Source organism: Pseudonaja textilis, chromosome 5, assembly GCF_049901715.1.
Source record: "Pseudonaja textilis isolate UNSWEBS1 chromosome 5, rPseTex1.2, whole genome shotgun sequence".
NCBI classification, from domain to species: Eukaryota; Metazoa; Chordata; class Lepidosauria; order Squamata; family Elapidae; genus Pseudonaja; species Pseudonaja textilis.
The window spans coordinates 18,020,563-18,026,562 of record NC_141994.1 but is presented as its reverse complement, the minus strand read 5'-3'; positions in this window follow the sequence as shown (position 1 = coordinate 18,026,562).

The window sequence follows — 6,000 nt, the reverse complement described above, 5'->3', positions numbered from 1 at the left end:
CTGCTAGCGTCCTAGGTATCAACGAAGTATTTTCTTAAGATGTACAATGTTCCGAGTAGTGCAGTTTTTTGCAATTCCACTGGTGTTATTGCAGGAAGCTGCAATTTCTTGGTGTATTTTGTAAAATTCTTGGACATGGTACCAAGTGCCCCGATAACAATGGGTATCACTTTTACAGTGATAATGTTTATTTTTATAATCAATTCAAGGTGCCAAATATGCAAAACACTCCTTCCTCCTCTTTTTTATTTTTATTTTTTCCACATAAGAAACAACTCTGTGAGGTGGGTTAGGCTGAGAGATCCACCTATCCATATCTCACTTAACTAATTGCTATATGGGTAGTCCTTACAACCAGTTGCTCAGTGACTTTACCACTCAGATCCAAAGTTCCGATGTTTGCTCCCCACCACAATCTTGTTATGTTCTGGGCAAAGAATGGAGGCGAGGCAAGAGTGATTTCTAACAGCTCTTTATTCTATACTGTGCCTGTGTAGACAACTGGCCAACACAGCTCCTTTTATAGGAAACTGATCAGCCAAATAACCAATCAGGAGAGAGTATTTTCCCGCTCCAACAGAGGATCAGAATGAGAACTTCAACTGACTATATATAACATATAACAAACCTCATGACCGAATTTCAGGTGCTCAGCAACACAGTTACATTGAAGGCCATTTGCCTGCGGTCACATAACCATGTTTAACAAACCATTGGTTGACTTCACAACTATGGTGTTTGCATAACAACCACAGATTTGCAAAAAAAAATTGTAAAATCATTTTAAAATCATTTTTCAACTATTACAACTGGATTACAACTGTGATAGGAAGATTCATTATGTCAAAGACTACCTGTACTCTTCTTGGGACAAGAGAAGGCCCCAAATGTAGATGGAAACTAACCAAGGAGAGAAGCAACCTAGAACTAAGAAGAAATTTCCTGACAGGACAATTAATCAGTGGAACAGTTTGCCTCCAGAAGTTGTGGATGCTCCAACACTGGAAGTTTTTAAGAAGAGATTGGACAACCGTTTGTCTGAAGTGGTATAGGGTAGTGATGGCGAACCTTGCTGGCACCGAGTGCCCAAACCAGAACACGCATGTATGCACATGCATGAGCGTGTGCCAGACCACCAGAAACCTGAAGACCAACTGACTGGTGCCTGGTCAGTTTCAGTTTCAGGCCATTTTTGGCCTGAAAACGGCCTGAAAATTGGCCTGTTTGTGGGGCATTTTTTGGTTGTTTGTGGTCATTTTGGGGGGGCTCTTTTAGAGTGTTTTCAGGTTGTTTTCAGGCTGTTTTCAGGCCAATTTTGGCCCAAAAATGGCCCTAAAAATGGCCCCAAAGCAGCCTGAAAAATGGCCTGTTTTGGGGCCATTTTTTGGGTCATTTTCTGGTGCTCTGGCACCCGCAAAGACCACCTGGCCAATGCACATGTGCACAACTGAAACCAGAGGAGCAGCTGGCAACAGCGTACATTCTCACAGAGAGATGTACAACAGAAAATAATATTTTAATTTCTTACACAGCTAGGTTTTACAAGACTTTTTGTTATGTGTGTTTAAAGTAGTCTAAATGAAACAATGTGATTTTGGGGCGTGTACAACAGGAATTAACACTAGCAAAGGAAAACAGAACTCTACAAGGGTAAAAAAAAAATCCCAACCTAATATATAGTAGACAATGGGCAGAAGTATTTGGACACTGAAGCTATATGAAGTAACTTCTGTATTTAATTTCCTAATATTACATATTTATATATTAATTCCCATAACACAGATCAATTTTTATAAAATCATATGCAAGAGATGGGTACAAATATGTTTCCTTTCAAATACAAGATCAGGTATAACTCATGTTAATATTTAATGAATTAGTGTATCAAAAATAATAAATGAAGTCTAATACATTAAATATAGCCTCACCTTCTGTAAGTACCTTTGAAGATAGGCCACAGCTACATTTCCAAGCTCTTTTCCAGCTAGTTGTCTGAAAATGTTGAATGTCACTAACTGGTCCCAAAGAACCAGAATGGGCCACTGAAAAAGACCATTGTGGCCATCAAGTTTAATTCATGCAGAAATATAACTTGGAAAATGTGTGAGGGACAGCTATCTGACCTCTGTTTGAAGAAATCCACATAAAGGAAAGATTGCCACTTCCTCAGACAAATGGCCACCTTGTTGAGCTGCTATCCGAATAATCAACCAGAATCTACTTTTTAAGACCTTGATCCCATTTCTGGCAATTTAGACCAAGGGTCTTCAAACTTGGCAGCTTTAAGACTTGTGGACTTCAACTCCCAGAATTCCTGAGCTAACATGACTGGAGGAGAAATTCTGGGAGTTGAAGTTCACAAGTCTTAAAGCTGCCAAGTCTGAAGACCCCTAATCTAGAGACTGATGGAGAACAGGTCATGATGCCCTTTGACCTGGGCCTTGACTTATAATCCCAACTGCCTTCAGAATTTATGTTGCTAAGCAGGATGGTTTTTTAAGTGAACTGTCTCCAATTTTAAAACTTTTTTTGGCGGGGGGCATGGTTTTTTAGACAAATCACTGCAGTTATTAAGTGAATCCGGCTTCTCCTATTGGCCTTGCATGCAGGAAGTCAACTGGGAAAGCTGCAAATGTCAACCACTTGACTACAAAATGCTACGACTATCATCAATAACTGGCGGTTGCCAGGCACATGAATTTTGATCATATAACCTTGAGGATGCTGTGACAGTCATAAATGCAAAGACTGGTGATCAGTTACTTTTTTCCCAGTGCCACTGTAACTTTGAAGGGTCAGCAGTGCAGGGGCCTAGAGGTGGAGCTCTCACCTCACATTCAGGAGGCTGTGAGTTCGATCCCAGGTAGAGGCAACCATTTCTCTCTCTGGGCACAATGAGAATATATCTGCTGCATTGTTGTGGTTCGGTGGCAGCAGGTGCGGATGGCTGAGGGGTAGGAGAGCAGGGACTCAGATGAGGGGCCTGTGTGTGATGCAGGGATGGGGCCAGAACCAAAAGGGAGTGGAATGCTGCTTTTGGAGATTGTGGAGGCTGGCAGCAGCAATGAAGAGATCCCTGAGGAGCCCATGTCCAGCGCGTGTGCGCACAGGGCTGCTCAAAGGAAAGAGCTGCAGCAGCACGGGTGACTCGGGAGTAAGGCTGCAAGAAAATGGCCCCTCCCTTAAGAGATAAAAGCTAGCTGAGAAACCGTAGTTCTTTGCAGGAAGCAAAGAAGTTTTTGCACTCACGACTGGTGGACGTTAGGAATATCTGTGTTGGTGTTTGAAGACTCTTTGATTTGAAATATTGCTTAGTAACTTTATCTGGTGTTCTTGGCAGCCTTGCAAAACCTTGGCAAGGCTCTTTCTTATCGGAGCTAATTGGTTTGAAGCAGCCTTTTACACGTGAAGGAACGGGATTCGTAAAGAAACATTAAAAGGTTGTGCTATTACCTTTGTCTCGTGTTTGCTTCCTTGGAACCAGGTTTGGGTCAGAACAGCATTGGTGACAGGAAGAGCATCTGGCCAGTAAACATTCAGCTCCATTTGGTTGGCCAGACTCCACTTTGCATGGGATTGTGGGGTCATTAAAAGAGGATGATTGTAATTTTGAATGGGGCACTAACTGGATGGTGGCAAGTCCAGGATTTACCTGTACTGTTCTCAGTCTGCTCTCCTCTGAGAGGAAAGACATGTCTTCATCTCTCAATGACTCCTTGTAAGATTTTATGCCAATCTCAGGGTCTCCCTGCTCCAAGCCTGGCCTAAATTATCTGAATCGTTATTAAAGGATGGGGTCAAAACTGGTTATGATCCTCAAAATGGAGCCTGAGCAAGGCCGGCTCCATTTATTCCGACTTTACACTTGGCCCTTCCGTCTGTTTTAGCGAAATTTGAACACACTGGTTCTTTACCTTGCAGAATCAGAGACCACTTTGTGTGGCTTAGCCTCCCCCTCCTCAAAACAATCCCATGATGGGTAATTTGCCATTTCAAGAAAAGTGTAATAGGGGAAGAAAGGCAAATGCTGGTTTTTTTTTTTAAAAAAAGCACTGTTGAGTGTTTACTTTAAAAATCAAATAATACCATTTGAAATTCCAAATAAAAAGGAAGTTTGGTATCTCAATCGCTCTACCCAAGCTCCAAAAATAATAATATGAATTAATGATTGACCCGAGGTTTATTCATCTGTTTGCTCTGGTATTCATAAAAATGCACAGTTGCCTTAGAAACCGGTACATCATACAGATTTTCGACTATCCTTGATCTAAAGTGCCCTCTGTTAAAGAAATGCATACAGTTTCTCATGAGAACCCTTTCCCCACTTTCTCCCACCCGCTTGTTTGGAAAGGAAGAAGTAATGAATTGGCTTGACTTTTAATGGGGCCATTTTGATCTTTTCTCGCCTCTGCAAACAGTCTCTGATGGAGAAATGTTGTGCAGTTGCTTTCGGAAGGTTTCTGAAACACCGGAACAGCACCATCCAACGCTTGGTGTTTGGAATGTCATTGGGTTATTTGAAGCATATTTCCCGATCCTTTTACTTGGAGCTGAAATTATAGTGTAAACCAGGGTTCTCCAACCTTGGCAACTTTAAGGCTTGTGGACTTCAGCTCCCAGAATTCCTCAGCCAGCTTTGCTGCCTGAGGAATTCTGGGAGCTGAAGTCCACAAGTCTTCAAGTTGCCAAGGTTGGAGACCCCTGGTGTAAACGGAGGTCCTTCCCTGTTTTTATAGGGTGGGATTTGGGTTGTGTGTTCCTAGCCGCCATCTTGACGTTCCTGATACGCACAAGCCATGGACTGCTCTTGATTTCATCAACGTCTCTTCTCACAGATGTAGTTTTACTTGTGTACGGCAACAAAACTTTCAAGATATGTACTGCACGGCAGTACTGCAGGCTAACTCACTGCCCACTGCCAGCAGTTTGATCCTGACCGGCTCAAGGTTGACTCAACCTTCCATCCTTCTGAGGTCGGTAAAATGAGGACCTAGATCGTTGGGGGTAATATGGTGACTCTGTTAAACACTTAGAGAGGGCTGTAAAGCACTGTGAAACAGTATATAAATTTAAATGCTATTGCTATATGAACTGCATTTACAGGGAAGAATAAGGCAGGATTCAGATATCAGATAACAGATCATCAGAGTTGGAAGGGACCCTATAGGTCATCTAGTTCAACCCCCCATCCAAACGGGAGACCCTTCACCATTTCTGACAAAGGGCGGTCCAATCTCTTCTTGAAAGTCTCAACTGATGGTGCTCCCACAACTTCTGAGGGCAAGCTGTTCCATTGATTGATTGTTCACACTGTCAGAAGGTTTCTCCTTATTTCCAGGTTAAATCTCTCCATCTTTTCCGGAAATACTGGAAGTGACAAAACGGGCCTAGTTTTCATCCTGAAAAGCCTGCAGAAACCTTCCTCAAGCCTCTGGGAGGCTGAAAAAGGCCTCAAACCAGCCAAAAACCAGCTGTGAGGCACAATGCAGGTAAGGGAGTGGCAGGGGAAGGTGGGGAAGTGGAGGATTGCGCGCTCATGCATAGCGGGGCATGCATTGCCTTCTGGGCACTGGCACGCAAGCACGAGCATGTAAGCGCGCACGCAATTTTTGGCACAGGAGCCCAAAAATGTTAGCCACCACTGCCCTAGACCAAGGGTGTCAAATTCAAGGCTTAGATATGATCCGCGGGGCTGTCCTGGAAACAGTGGACTGGCCTGCAGTGCCTCTGCCAGAAAAAACGGAGCTGTAACACACGGCCCTCCTGAGCTCTGTTTTCACAGGCAGAGGCTTGCAGGAGGCCATTGTGGCCAAAAATGGAGCTTGGGAGGGCCGTGGGTGGCCCTCCCGAGCTCCATTTTCACTGGCAGAGGGTTGCAGGAGGCTGTTGTAGCCAAAAATGGAGTTCGGGAGCCTGTTTTTGCTGGCAGAGCGCTCGGGCTGCCATAGGCGCCCCCAAGTGATGTCTAGCTGGCCATGCCCACCCCGCCCCCCTGAGGTC